Here is a 15,432-nt window from a genome sequence, read left to right as displayed (position 1 = left end):
GAAAAGAAAAGAAAAGAAAAGAAAAGAAAAGAAAAGAAAAGAGAAAAGGAAAGAAAGAAAGAAAGAAAGAAAGAAAGAAAAAAGAAAGAAGAAAAAAGAAAAAAGAAAAAGAAAGGAAGGAAGGAAGGAAGGAAGGAAGGAAGGAAGGAAGAAATGTCTCCTTTTGGGGGGAAACGTGACACTGCACAGCAAGAGGCATCTGACTTTAGTTCCACATCAATGAACAGAGAATTAAATGGACTCATCCAGAATCCCAGGGTCCCTGTCTCCCTTGCCACCAGGCTGGAGAGGGGTTTGCAATAGGGTTTGGCCAGAGCGTGGCTGTCACATGCCCTCAGTAACCAGCGGCTGATGGAAGGGAAGAGAAGGCCCCGCACACTGTCCAGCAAGGGCAGGGCCAAATGCAAGCCACAATTGGTGTAGCTGAGAAAGGCTCCATGCCTTCTCTGTCCTGGAAGAAACAGAACATCGTGTCCTTAAAAGAAATGGCCCTTTTCTCAGGCACTTCGAAGAGAAGGAAGCCATCTCCATCACTGGGGAAGGGAATGAGTTGAGGCAAAACTACAAAATGCTTTTTCTGGAATCCTACGCCCCCCTCCCTGCCTCCCCCTGCCCTGTGTCCCAGCACCCCCCCGCCGCCCGCTCGTGGGGACCACCTTCTCTGGTGTCCACTGCGGGCTTCTCATTAGCGCTCTGGGGAGGCAGGGAGGTGTAACCAGACCAGGGCGGGCGATGCTATCAGCTGCCCCCGGTGACGGGCACTTTGACTAAAAGCCTCCTCCCTCCTCCTGCAACTGTGATTGAGTTTCCCCCTCCTGGTCCCCACCCGCCCCTCTCCTTAGAGACAGTGTCACTGCCAAAGGGCCAGGAGCTCACCACCCCCGCCCTCCCCCACCAGCCTCGCACCTGAGAACGGGAACCAGCCAGCTCGTCTGAATTGGGAAATCCCTCCTGGTTGGGCAGGCGGCCCTGTTAGCCCTGGGCAGGCTTGGGAGCGGGACAGAGGGACCCTGGGTGCCTGGGATTCCGGGGTTCAAATGCCGGGAGGAGGGATAGGCAGTAACAGGGACCTCTCCGCTGCTGGATATCTGAAGGCAGTCCCGAGTGCTGGAATCGGAAAGAAGCAGGAGGCCCAGCGGACACAGAGCCGTTTTCCTGCCCCAGCAAAATGGTGACGAGGGTGGGGACCCCAGTGCTATCAGAGGAATTGGGCCCCTGAGAGGCATAGCCAAGAGCCCCCTATTGCTGATAATCGACAGGCAAAGCCACCCCCAGGGAGAGAGAGGGTTCCTCTGGGCAGAACCAAAACCTCTGCTTGCAACCTTCACACAAAACACGAATGACCCTGTGCCATCAGATGCAACGTTTCCTTCTTACCATCCCCCCCTCCACCCAGTCTCTTATTTTTTTTTTTAATTTTTTTTTTTTAACATTTATTTATTTTTGAGACAGAAAGAGACAGAGCATGAACGGGGGAGGGCCAGAGAGAGGGAGACACAGAATCTGAAACAGGCTCCTGGCTCTGAGCTGTCAGCACAGAGCCCGACGCGGGGCTCGAACTCACGGACCGCGAGATCATGACCTGAGCCGAAGTTGGCAGCTCAACCGACTGAGCCACCGAGGTGCCCCCACCCAGTCTCTTATGATAATCGACTTGTCAGTCCCCCATAAGGCCACTTAAAAAAAAAAGGCTTAGCAGAGCTAAATCTGCTGAGAACAACTTCAGCAAGAAAGGCCCAGCTTCATCAGCCAAAGGCAGCGCAGCAGTAATCCAAAGTTCAGCTGCAAACTTAGCCATGCTGTAGCCCCGATGTCTTCATTTAATTTCCCAACAATAAATTTAGAACTTACCCGTCCCAGGAGACAATGAGCTAACATTTATGGGGATCCTACTGTGTGTTGGCGGGGCCCAAACATCACCTCATAGAATCCACACACTGCCTGGGGGACTGGGGTGCGGCCGGGGCGGGGGATGGGGGGGAGTAGTTTCTCTCTCCCCATTTACTCGAAATCTCATGAAAACCTGGGAACTGCCTAGCAGTCTCCCCTCTCTGCTGCTGTCAGCAGGCACCAGGCACTATCAGTTTTCCGTCCCCAACAGTGTCTGATTTTGTTCCCCCCCCCATCGAACTTCTGCCAGGTTTGCAAACAACCGCGTAATTCCCACCTCCTCCAGGTGGCCCACAAAGAGCTGGGTTCCCCTCTGTGCTCTCTGCCCCCAGCTTTTGATCGCATTTCCTTTTTATTCTTTCAGTCAGATCCTGTAGGGTTTTTTTAGTATCTGTCTTTCCCTAACAGGCCGTCAGCAGCGTGCAGACGTCAGCCTTCTGCGTCCAGCACAGGTGGGATGAGGGAGGAAACCAAGATTTGCAAAAGCAAACGGTAGACACGGCCCCCGGGGCCCGGATCCTCACCAGGGCTGACTGCTGCAGAGCCTCGGGTTAAATCTTATCCTACAGCCAGCCCTGCAAGTCAGCAGCCTTATGGGCTAGGAAAGCTTTCGCAGGCTATGCTACAAAGGTCATCAACCTCGTTTCTGAATTCCGAGTGATTAATTCATAGCATTTTAGATCCCAAAATGTGCTCAGTGCTTGATAGACACTAGCTTGACTGATCTTCCTAAGGATCCTTTGAAGTGGTAAATATTATTTAATCACTCCTACTTTAGGGGGGAGGAAAGTGAAGCAAAGAGTAAGGGATTTGTCCAAACAATTTCGCTCCAAAGGTCCCTTAACCCCTATGCCGAACTTCACCTTACTTAGATGTCAATATACGTTATTCAGAAGAAGCTTAGAAAATATTATCTGGAAAAGATCCAAGAGAAAATCTAATATAATCGCCATTAAATTTGGTTAAGAAAAAGAATGCCTTCCTTCATAGCCTATTTACTCTTAGTTTACACGTAATTCTAACAAGTTGCCTTGCTTCCTGATCAAAATACACAAAATGCAGCAAACTACCGAGGCAAGAAAGCTGTTATGTATTAGCTAACAGCCTAATCTGTCAGGGAAAGGGGGAAAAAAGCATGTAACGGCAGGCTGAAAATGCACAGCAATGGGGATATTTGTAGAAAGGCAAAAGCCTTACAATGACCGTGCTTCAGCACAAGACCCGACTCATGTCCATCATGATGACCTTACATTAGCAAGAAAATGGTAAGTTATGTTACCATCTATTTAAGAAGGAAGGCGAGCACACAACACATTTAACAAAGATTTCCATCAACAAAGTTAAGACACTAAGGAATTTTTTATTGTAAGGGAGTGAATTGGTAGATTCTAATCCTGTAATTGAATATATGCCCTATAGTAGATGTTGAATAGAATTAAATGAAAATAAAACTTACATGGATGATCATTTTCTAGACAAAAAAAAAAAATTATTTAGGGAAAATTACCTAAAGTCCTCAACTGGCCCAACACTTGATGAAGATTGGTAAGCCAAAAAGAAAGCTCCATTCCATAGAAATGATATACACGCTCAATGAATCTCTTAGTACCTATAGAAGTGAATAAGGAAGGGAAAAGAACAGTGTGATCAGGTAAGGGATTTCACAAAGCTTGTGAAGTGGAATGTCAGAGCATGTACGCGGAGGGGATTCCCACCCCTTACTGGACGATTCTGGTCCTGGCAGTCAATGATGTTTTAGCATGTTCATTTTTATGTATTAAATTGTATTGAAATTTTTAAATAGAAATTATGCTAAAATACCTGGCAAACATGTGCGAGGGAAGCTATGGAAAAGGGGCGGGGGAGGGTGAGCCAGAGGGAAAAGCCTAACAGCTAGAATCACTTTCCCAGCTTTTGTGGGACAGTTTGATCCTTACCCGTGTTTGTGCAGTCTCACTCACCCTTGCAGACAGATGAGGGTTTTTCAGGACCATGTACTCATTTCTGGTCCAAGAATGTTCTGAGCTCAGTGTTCTTGGCTTTCAGGATGGTCCATTGTATCACTTGTATTTTAGACTTTAGCTCCTTTCAAGGTTGGAAACTAGCCACCTATTCTTACAGGGGTTTTATACCCAAATAGCATTTCATCTGAGAGGCCCCTCCCTACCAACTTCCCAGCATCCCTCTTTCCTTCCACCCCATCCGGGTGGCTTCTCCCGTACTGATGTGGCCTGCACTCACATGATCTTTTCATCAATCTTAAACCAAAGCACACCAGTCTGGTAATTGGGGGCGTTGGAAACCACATGGAATGGTCCAGATACGCTGGTGCTTTTAAATTAGAAACCGATTGGCAAAACAGAATAGATAGATAGATAGATAGATAGAGATAGAGATAGAGAGATAGTAGAGATAATACACATAAGATACAAAGAGTCCTAAACTAATGAGCACCCACGGACTCCCCTCCAGGGTAGGAAAACGAACAATAAAATGGTCTCTGAAATCCCTTTCAGTCCTTTTGAGATACCGTGCATTCATTCCGTCCTCACCAAATGTAGCCACTCTGCTGACTTTTGCCGTTCTGTGTAATCTTACCACATTGTTTGCCTGCATGCACCCCTTCTGCATGTTTTTAAATTTTAATGATGTCAAAGACGCAATATATATTCCTCTCTCGCTTGCTTTGATTTTTTTTAACTCCATTTTATTTTCTTGGAGTTCAACCAGGTTGCTGCACAAGGCTATAATTCATGCTGTAAAATACGCCATTGTATGACTATACATACTTATCCGTCCTATTATTGATGACGTTAGAGTTATTTTCAGCTGTTGTTATCATCCATAGTGCTGTCATGAACAGTCTCGTTTATTCCTCCTGGCTCACACATGCAAGAACTTCTCACAAAATGCCTCCTCTCCCGTGACTGTCTAGTGTTTTAGTTTGCTCCTTTTTGAGTCCCACGGAGTATTATTCTTTTCTTACATAGTCAAAGATTGCTTATGTTAAGCCACAGATTCTAATACCCTTAATTTGCTCCTATCTCTCAAATCTCCCATCTGGCATCGTTTTCTATCTGCTTGTGTTGCGTTCTTGACACTTGACTAATTTAGGAAAAGCGTATTAGGAAAAAAAAAAAAAAAGTTTGTGTTTATGTTTGGGTGACACGGCTTTCATTTGCCCCCATTTATAAAAGATATTTTTGCTCAGTATATAATTCTAGTTTCTCAATTGCCTTCCCATAGCCCACAAACTTACATATTTTATTATTGCTGTTCAGTAGTATTATATAGTTTGGCTGTCATTTAAGATATTCAGTACGTTCTCACAGGCTTTTTTAAGATCCCCCTGTCTTGGGTAATATCCACTTTTTCCAAGACGTTTCTAGATGTGGGTTTGTTTTCTTATACTCAGAACGCATTTGGCTTCTCATGTCTGTGCATTGATGTCTTTCAAAGTTCTTGAAAATTGTTAACCATTTCCAGTATTGCTGCTATCCTGATTTTTTTCCCTGTTCTCCTTCTGAAATGCAAATGAAGGAGACATACTGGAATATCTCAGTTCATCCTGTTTGCGTATATGATTAACTGTATATGTATATGTATATATACACATACATATATGTATGTGTATATAACTGTATATGTATATGATAGCATTAGTGAGGCACAATTTACACACAAGGTACACCAAGGGTATGTGTGTATTTCAGTGAGCTTTGGAAAATGTACTCAGCTGTGTGACCACAATCGTGAGAATTGTAGAATACATCCATCACCACCAAAAAGTTCCATTGTGGCTCTTTCAGTGAATTCCCTGCCCCTTGAGGCTTAGAAATCACTGATCTGCTTTCCATCACTATCCTTCTTCCTTGGATAGAATTTCATTCACATACAGGGAAAATTTCGAATACAATACATATTCTTTTGCATCCGTATTCTTTTACTGATCATAATGCTTTTAAAATTCATCTTTGTCGCGTATCTGTGGTTCCTCCTTCCTTTTTATTCCCTTTTATTGCTATACTGCAATATGTTTATCCATTCACTTGTTGACGAAGATTTGGGGTGTTGGCAATTTTCAGCTATTGTGAACACAACTGCTCCAAACTTTCGAGCACAAATTTTTGCGTGAATACATGCTTCCATTTCCAGTGAGTAAGTAAACTGTTTTTCCAACGTTTCTGTACCATTTGATATTCCGGCCAGTCATATATGAGAATCCCTGTTGCTACATGTGCTTACCAACACTTGCCATGGTCAGTCATTTTAATTGTAGCCATCCTGGGGCAGCTGGGTGGCTCAGTCAGTTAAGTGTCCGACTTTGGCTCAGGTCATGATCTCTTGGTTTGTGAGTTCGAGCCCCGCGTCGGGCTCTGTGCTGACAGCTCAGAGCTGGAGCCTGCTTCAGATTCTGTCTCTCTCTCTCTCTCACTCTCTCTCTCTCTCTCTCTCTCTCTGCCCCTCCCCCACTTGTGCCCTGTCTCTATCAGAAGTAAATAAATGTAAAAATTTTTAAAAATAATAATAATAATTGTAGCCATCCTAATGAATTTGTAGTGGTACCCATTTCATTATGGGTATTTTTTTAAGACTTTATTTTTAAGTAATCTCTACAGACAACACGGGGCTCGAACTTACAAACACGAGGTCTAGAACCACATGCTCTACTGACTGAGCCAGCCAGGCACCCCGTTTCATTATGGTTTGATTTTGCATTTCCCTAATACTAATGATGTTCAGCATCTTTTCAGCTGGTTATTTTCCAATTGCACATCTTGGTGAAGTGTGTATTGAAACTTCCGTCCGTTTTTTACTTGGGTTGTTATTTCTTATTATTGAGTTGTAAATGTTCTTAATTTATTCTGGCTACAAGTACTTTATCAAGGTTCTGTTTTACGTGTATTTTCCTTCATTTTATTGATTGCCTTTTCATTTTCTTAACAGTGTCTACTTAGGAACAGAGTTTTTACGTTTGATGAAGTGTGATTTATCATTGTTTTCTTTGATGGTTTTATGTCCAAACTATGAAATCTTTGACTACTCCAAACTCACAATAAAAAATCTTCTGCTATATTTTCTTCTAGACATTTTGTCACTTTACCTCTTATATCTAGATTTGTTTTCCACTTTGAGTTAATTTAGTGCACGATGTGAGATAAGAGCCAGGGTTCGCTTTTATAAATATGGATATCCGGTGGTTCAAGTAAGAGTTGTTGAAAAATTGGTCCTTTCCTCATTAAATCACCTTGGCATCTTTGTAAAAAATTAATTAACCAAATGGATCTATTTCTAAGTTCTCTATCAGGTTTTATTGTTCTATATCTTTATCCTTATGCCAATAGCACACCGTCCTGACTACTATAAATTTATAGTCGGTCTTTAAATCAGATTGTGCAATTTTTCCCAATTTGTTCTTTCTCAAAATTGTTTTTGTCTGTTCGAGGTACTTTGCATTTCCACATAAATGTGAGAATTTGCTGCTGACCTTCTGTTTTTAAAAAAGCTTGCAGGGACTTTGAGGTTCCAACGGACATAGAGATAGGTCAAATTTTGGAAAATCGATAGCCTGATGATAGTAAGTTTTTCAATCTATGAGCATTGCTTTTATGTAGCTTTCCTTTCATTGCTCTTGGTAATATTTCATCATTTTTAATGCATAGGCATTGCATATGTTTTTTAAGTGATCTCTCAATGCTTTAGGTATTGATAATATTTTAAATGATATTTTTTTAATGATATTTTTAAAACTCCCATTTCTGAGTGTGCCTTGCTAGTATGTAGAAGCACAACGGATTCTTTTGGTTCCGAGACCTTTTGCCAAATTCACCTATTAATGCTACTCATAGCTCTGTAAGGTCCCTAGGATTTTCTACATAAACAATTATGCTCTCTGTGAATAAAGACAGTCTTATTCCTTTATTTTCCATCTGTATACCTTTTATTTCCTTGCTTTGCCTGGACTGCACTGACTAGGACCTCCAGAATGATACTGAATACAAGGGACAATGAAAAAGAATAGCCTTACCTAGTTGCCGGTCTTAGAAAAAGAAGCATTCACTCTTTTACCATTAAGTAGGATGTGAGCTGTAGGGATTTTATTATACATGTCCCTTATCATGTCGAGGAAGTTCTCTTCTATTACTAGTTTCCTAAGAATTGTTATGATGAATATATATTAAACTGTATCAATTTTTTTCAGGATCTATCAAGATGATTTTTTTTTTTTTTTGCTCTGTTAATATGGTAAACTACAATGTTTTGTGAATGTTAAACTAATCATGTATTCTTGGCATGAACTCCACTTGGTAATGATCTCTTATTCTGTTTATATGTTGTTAAATTTGATTTGCTAAAATTTGTTAATTTGTTAATTAACTTTGCCTCCTTGTCCGCGAGGTGAATCAGTCTGTAGCTTGCTTTTCTTGAACTGGATTTGTGTTGTTTTGGTCTCAAGGTCAGGCTGAACTTATAAAGTGAGTGAGGGGATGTACCCTCCTCTTCTATTTGCTGGGAAGAGGTTGTGTAGAATTGTTTACTAAAGTAAACTGAGAAGCCCCTCTCTGTCGGAAGGTTTTTCACCATAAATTAGAATTACTTAGTAGATAGAAAGCTCTTCGGGTTATTTATTTCTTCTTCAGTGAGCTCTGGTAGTCTGTGTCTTTCTAAGAATGTGTCCGTTTCATCTAACTTGTTGCAAATATCGGCATAATGTTGTTCACGTATTCTTATCATCCTTGTACTCTTAGGATCCCTGTCAGTGCTTTATCAACCCAGACATTCACTTGAGTTTTTACCTTTGCCTCTTGATCACCCTGGCTCATGTCTTATCAGTTTTATTACTGCTTTCAGAGAACCAGCTTTTGGGTTAACTGACTTAGATTTATCAGTTTTATTTCCCTTTTCAAAGAACCAGATTTGGGGTGTATTGATTTTTCTCTCCTGTTTTTCTATTTTATAGATTCCTGCTTCACTTTTATTCTATTTTCTTTGTTTTAATTGTTTTTAAATGTTTATTTATTTTTGAGAGAGAGCAAGAAGAGAGAGAGAGAGAGAGAGATTGAGCACGGGTGAAAGAGGTACAGAGAGAGAGGGAGACAGAGTATCTGATGGGCTCTGCACTGACAACAAAACGTCTGATGCGGGGCTCGAACTCACGAACCTGAGATCATGACCTGAGCTGAAGTCGGAAGCTTGACCAACTGAGCCACCCCTCTATATAGGTCTATTTTCATAAGGTGGATCTGTAGATTTTTGACTTGGGAACTTTCATTCTTTTCTAATAAGTATATGAATTTGCAAGGGCCACCACAACAAGGCACCAGAGAGTAAGCAGCATAAGCAACTGAAAGTTATTTTCTCACAATTCTGGAGGCCGGAAGATCAAGATCAAGGTATCAGCAGGGTCGGTTCCATCCGAGGCCTCTCTCCTTGGCTTGCAACTGGCCATCTTCTCCCCATGTGTCTTCCTTCTGTGTGTGTCTGTGTCCTATCTCCTCTTCTTATAGGGACGCCAATCCTATTGGGTTGGAGGCCACTCTAATGGCCTCATTTTAACTTATTTACCTCTTTAAAGACACTCTCCAACTTCAAATTCTGAGGTACAGATTAGGATTTCAACATAGGAGCGAGAGGGGGACGAGGGGAAGAGACACAGTTCAGTTCGTAACAGTAAATATGCAATGCCACACGTCCCTCTCTAACCATTGTTTCAGCTGCACACCCCAAATTTTGATATGGTATCTTTTTTTCTCTTCATTCCCTTCAAAACGAGTTCAAATCTTCCTTGTGACTTTGTCCTTGACCCATGGTTTATTTAGAATGATTTTGTTTACTTTCCAAACATTTGGGGAATTTTCTTCAGACCTGTCTCTGTTTCTTCTTTGTGGGTTCATGTTTTGTAGGCAGAAAACGCACTTTGTGCGACTTCGATACCTTACATTTATCGAGACGTGTTTTGTTCAGTGTTATGGTCCATGTTGGTGAATGTTCCTCGTACACTTGAAATGAATGTGTCTCTTTCCAGTTTGGGCGATTTATAAATATCAGTTGGAGCACATTGGTTGTTGGGGTTGTTCAAGTCTTCCATACCCTTACTGATGTCCTGGCAACTTATTCATTCAATTCCGGAAATATTAGTGCTGAAATCACCGACAGGAATCACGGATTTGTCTACTTCTCCTTTCAGTTCTAATAGTTTTTGGGTAGCATATTTTGAAGCTCTGTTCTCATGAGCATGCACGTTTGGGGCTGTTATATCATCCTGATCAGTATGAAAATGGCCCTTTTTATCACTGGTGACATTCCTTGTTCTGAATTTTACTTTGGCTGATATTAACATGCCAATGGTAGCAGTTTGATTAGTGTTTGCACAGGATGTATGTTTTCATCCTTTTGCTTGTAAACTATCTGTATCATTATGTTAAGGTGTGTTTCTCACAGGCGGCAGATAATCAAGCATTCCTTTTGTTCATCCGTAACTATCTGTCTTTTGATTGCACTGTTTATATCATTTACAGCTCATGTAATTATGAATATAGCTGGGCTTAAATCTGTCATTTTGTCATTCGTTTTCTACTTATTCTGTCTTCTGTTTGTCTCTTTTTAAATTTTTTCCCTGCCTTCTTTTGCATTCTTTTTTTAACTGCTTATATATTTTTGAGCGGGGTGGGGGGACGGAGAGAGAGAAAGAGAGAGTATCTCAATCAGGCTCTACACTGTCAGTGCAGAGCCCAACTGAGGACTCGAACTCACGAATCATGCATGAGATCATGACCCGAGCCAAAATCAAGAGTCGGGCGCTCAACCAACTAAGCCACCCAGGAGCCCCTAGTGTAGTATTAATTTAGATCCATTATTAAGGTGATACCCTTTTGAGGATTATTCTGACGTCTCATATATTATGAGGGCTTTCCACTCTGCTTAATGGGAACCAAATTATTCTAATTCTTGTTGAGTGCTGAGAGGTCCTTGTCTGCCTGCTGCCCAATGTCTAAAAACTCGTGTTTCTTATGTTTGGCCTCCTTTTCTAGTTGTTTAAGGCAAAAGTATAAAAATCTGGTACCTGTCACTCAATTCTGACTGCACGCAAAAACATCTAACCCTTGAGTTTCAAATTTCAGTTATCTTTAATTTCTGGACTATCTGATTCTTTTACAAATCTCTTTGTCCTGTATTCAGTTTCAGGTTGTTCTTTTGCATTTTGAAACTTATTTAACAGATGTGTTTTTCTGCATCCGATAACTTCCATATCTGAAATCTTCAAGAATCTGATGTTTCTGTGTCTGCTGGCTTTCACTCCAGGTAGTTTGTTTCTGCGTGTGTCTTGTAATTTTTTTTTATTGTGAGCTGCTGATTTTCTTCCAGAATTTAATTGAGAGGGAGGATAAATTCTTCCAGATGGAATCAGCGTTTGCTTCTGCCAGACATGTATGGAAATTTCCAGTCCAGAATCACTTAAGCTAAATTCTCAAACTGAGACTCTAGAGACCTGTCAGGTGGCAGGCGTTGGGGGCAGCAAGCAGGCAAACGGTGAAGTTTGTTACAATTTCTCAGGGAAAGTCCCAGCTCCTCAATTCGATTCCAAGTGTTACGTCCAACATCCAATGGTTATTTTTGCAGTCCCCTGCAGATGTGGGAGGTGGGTTTTTCTGGTTTGCCCTTAAAAGGATAATTTCTTTAGAATCACAATTGCATGGAGGGCATCTCCTATTCAAACCTGCAACCTGCATGGATGTTGGGAATTGAGTCCTACCCATGACTTTGGAAACCATGCAAGCAATGGCCTAAGCCAACACCTAACTTAGGATCTTAACTCTTCAAAGACACTACATTCATTGTATTTTTGCCTTCATGTTCTTTATATTGTGTGTCATCATGTACGCATCTGGGGATTTTAAAAAATACATTTGCTCCAATATTTCTAGCTGTTTTCAGGGATGGAGCCGTTCCAAATGCCTCGTTCATCATCCTGGCAGAAACCCAAATATCACCAGATTCTTAATTTTGACTCTAGCGTGTTTGGCAAAGATATTTCTTTTTTTAAGTTTTTATTTATTTATTTTGAGGGAGGGAGAAAGAGAGAGTGGGGGAAGGACAGAGATAGAGGGAGAGAGAGAATCCCAAGCAGGCTCTGCACTGTCAACACTGAGCCTGACGCAGTGCTAGGTCTCACGAACCATGAGATCGGGACCTGAGCCGAAATCAAGAGTCAGAGGCTTAACCGACTGAGCCCCCCAGGCACCCTGACAAAGAGAATTCAATGAAGCGCATTTTAACATCCTTTTCCTTTGTATCTACTATCATTGCTTCATATTAAGTGATCCAAAACAAAATAATAATTCTCCGGGGGTTGTTTTGTCCCATATACTTTATAGCTTCATTATTTATATTTATCTATTTGATCATTTGATTTTCTGAAAGATCCAAATTTATGTTTTTCAAAATAGGCAACCATTTGTCTTGGCACTTAAAGGTGAGCAATTTGTTTCCGGTTTGTGCCGTGATCTGTATATCCTTAACTGTCACATAGACGGTTATCTGTCCTGAACTAACCGTATTGGTTCACCAGCCCATCCCTGGGTCTTTGCAGTAAGCCCGTGAGTTCCTGCAAATATTAGGATTTGATTCACCCTCTGGCAAGGTAAGCTGCACCTGTTTTTATTCTTTCCTGCACTTTTTCTTTCTTCCTCGGTGAACTTTGCCACGGTCTTCCCAAGCTCACGGTGAGCCAGATTTGGACTTAGAATGTCATCGACGTGTGTAAGCTCATTTGGCAAGATCTGAAATTGGACTCAATTACAAATGAACTGTACTCAGTTCTCATACCAGCGCTTTCATCAAGGGTCCTTTTACACCGTTCCATGAAGAAAAGCCAGCCTTCCCATGACTTTTGTGGTCACTCTTAAGAAACACGGAGTCCTGCGGTCGCTTTGTCATAGAACCTTCTCAGTCCAGAAGTTAAAATGTCACGTCATAGCATACTTTACAGTTCAGTCTTCTTCCATATTGACCCCTGTCCCCCAGGACCCCCAGCCAGGGCCTGCAGGGAGGCAGAGACCCGTGGACAGGACAATGGTGTGAGCTCTGCTCCTCACCCTCTTCCCCGTTCACCTCTCCCTCTGCAAATACGTGCAGTGCTGACCCCTCCAGGGTTGGCTGGATGAAACAGAGGGAGAAATAAGGAAAGTTCTTACTGTCCCCAGCACTGTGAGAAGCTGGCCCGGTGTTCTGAACGTGGCTGATATTTCTACCTGATGGGACACTTTCACCATCCTTTAGAACCCACCTCCGGACCATCAGAAACCATCGCTTTCTTTTAGGTGCTCAGACGCTTGGCTTCTTCAGATGACCCCTTACTCCTGTGGTCCCCCGGAAGCCAGCACCCCCTTCAGCCTCTCCCCACGGAGTTCCAGTTGCCTTCACGGTGAGTCCTTCCAAACGAGTCCTTAGATAACCTCACATCTGGATTCACACAGGGCCCACCACTGGTGCACAAAAACAACCTTCTTTGCCCCAACGCACTCTGGAAAAGCTATGCAGGCAAAACAGCCACCTTCACCCACACCTGCCTGGCTCGTTTCCTGTCTTTTACTCAAAATAGGAGCCAGGCACCAGCCACTTGTGGTTCTTACTGAAAGTGACATGTGTAACTTTTTTTACACGTTTTTGTTGACCTGAAGTGATCAACACCACACACACACACACACACACACACACACGCTTCTTGCTCTGTATGAGGAAGTAAAGTGTCCTCAGCAAAGTTCTTTTCAAGAAAAATTCTCAAAAAAATTGCCTTCAAAGTCTGGTGTGTGTGTTTTTTTTGGGTTTTTTTTTTTTTTTTTTTTTTTTTTTTTTGGCTATTAGATACATTTACTGCTATGCTTGTCCGCTTTTCCTTACTGATTTTGATGTGATGTGCTCCCCATTTCAAATTGGGCTCTTGAAGTCTTCGATATTAGCATGCAACGATTTCTCTTTCAATTCAGTTGATATTTACTCCTACATTTGGAGGACTTTTTTTTTTCCTAAAGGTTACTTACTTGTTTGTTTTTAAGTAATCTCTCCACCCAACATGGAGCTCGATCTCACGAGCCTGAGATCAAGAGTCATAAACGCTCCTCTGACTTAGCCAACCAGGTGCCCACCCCCCGCTTTGGGGGGTAACTTTCATGGGTGTTTTCAAATGTTTTACATACGTATATGTATTTTTGGTAATTTACCCTTACCAATACCTTATACCCTTCTTTGTCTATTGTAAGAGTTTTTGACTTCGAGTCAATTTTTTTTCAATTATTATAGACCTCACATCTCTCTTCTCTTTCACTCCTTACCTAGAACATCTTTTCTCATACTTTCATTTTCACCTTTTCTCAATGTGACATCTAAAGCAAATTATAGGTGGACAAGACAAAATTGGATCTTGGTGTTTCCCTTCCATTCCGTCACTCACTGAATTTTGGAAACTTTAACACATTACCTGTAATTACTAAAGAGGACCTCTGCCATTTTTCTCTTTGATTTCTTCTTTTTTTTTTTTTTAATGTTTAGTTATTTTTGAGAGAGAGAATGAGCAATCCAGCAGGGGAGGGGCAGAGAGAGGGGGACAGAAGATCCAAAGCAGGCTCCATGCTGACGGCACAGAGCCCAGTGCAGGACTCAAACTCGCAAACCGTGAGATCATGACCTGACCTAAAGTCAGACCGCTGAACCGACTGAGCTACCCGGGCACCCCTCTCTTTGATTATATTTGTCTACTCCAATACTATGTTCTTTTGAGTTTCATTGATTTCATTGTTGTGAGCTGTTTTCTCTTTATTTCCTATCGTTTTTGAATATATACCTATATACTTTAGATATTTAGTTATTTCTTAAATATTGCACCGATCACAATTGATCTCCTAAATTTATAGCAGTCAGTTTGAATTGATATTTTAGCTTCAACACACACACACACGCACACACACAGCCTATTGCCTTCATGCCTCAACCAGAAATAGAAAGGGTCCCTGTGAAAGTGGTGCCAGGAAGTGACGTGAAGGGAGGACATGTTATATCGTTGCTTTGAGAATGATGTGTTTGATGCTCAGACTGAGGGCTCAGATCACTTTACATTGTAACTGTCCCCCCTCCAAGAAGCCCTAGGCCGTTAATGGTCCCCAGCATCCCCCCCAGACGCTTCTTGACCACAGAGCCTGCTGTGCTTCTCTGCTCCCCGAGTTACGTCCTTCCTATGCCCCCCACCACCTCTAGCTCCCACATTCACACACCGTTTCCCCTTTACCCTCATATTTATAAGACTGTCAGGTAACCTCGCCTCTGGAATTGCCACATTCCTCATGAAAGAGGCACAGAAGCATCTTATAAGCCGTTACTGACTGGAAAGGGATGCCCAGCTTCCTCACCACGTGAGCTTTTCAGCGGCAATCTGCTCCCACATCGCCAGGTAAGCACCTTCTTCCACAGAGAACACTCATGACCGCATCCCATCAAATGTCAAGGTTGTCTGAATGGCTGCCTGGGTCCCTAGGGACCTCGCCCGTC

The sequence above is a fragment of the Panthera tigris genome, chromosome B3 (assembly GCF_018350195.1).
Source record: "Panthera tigris isolate Pti1 chromosome B3, P.tigris_Pti1_mat1.1, whole genome shotgun sequence".
In the NCBI taxonomy this organism is placed as follows: Eukaryota; Metazoa; Chordata; class Mammalia; order Carnivora; family Felidae; genus Panthera; species Panthera tigris.
The sequence above is the reverse complement of the archived record's forward strand: the minus strand, read 5'-3'. Positions refer to the sequence as shown.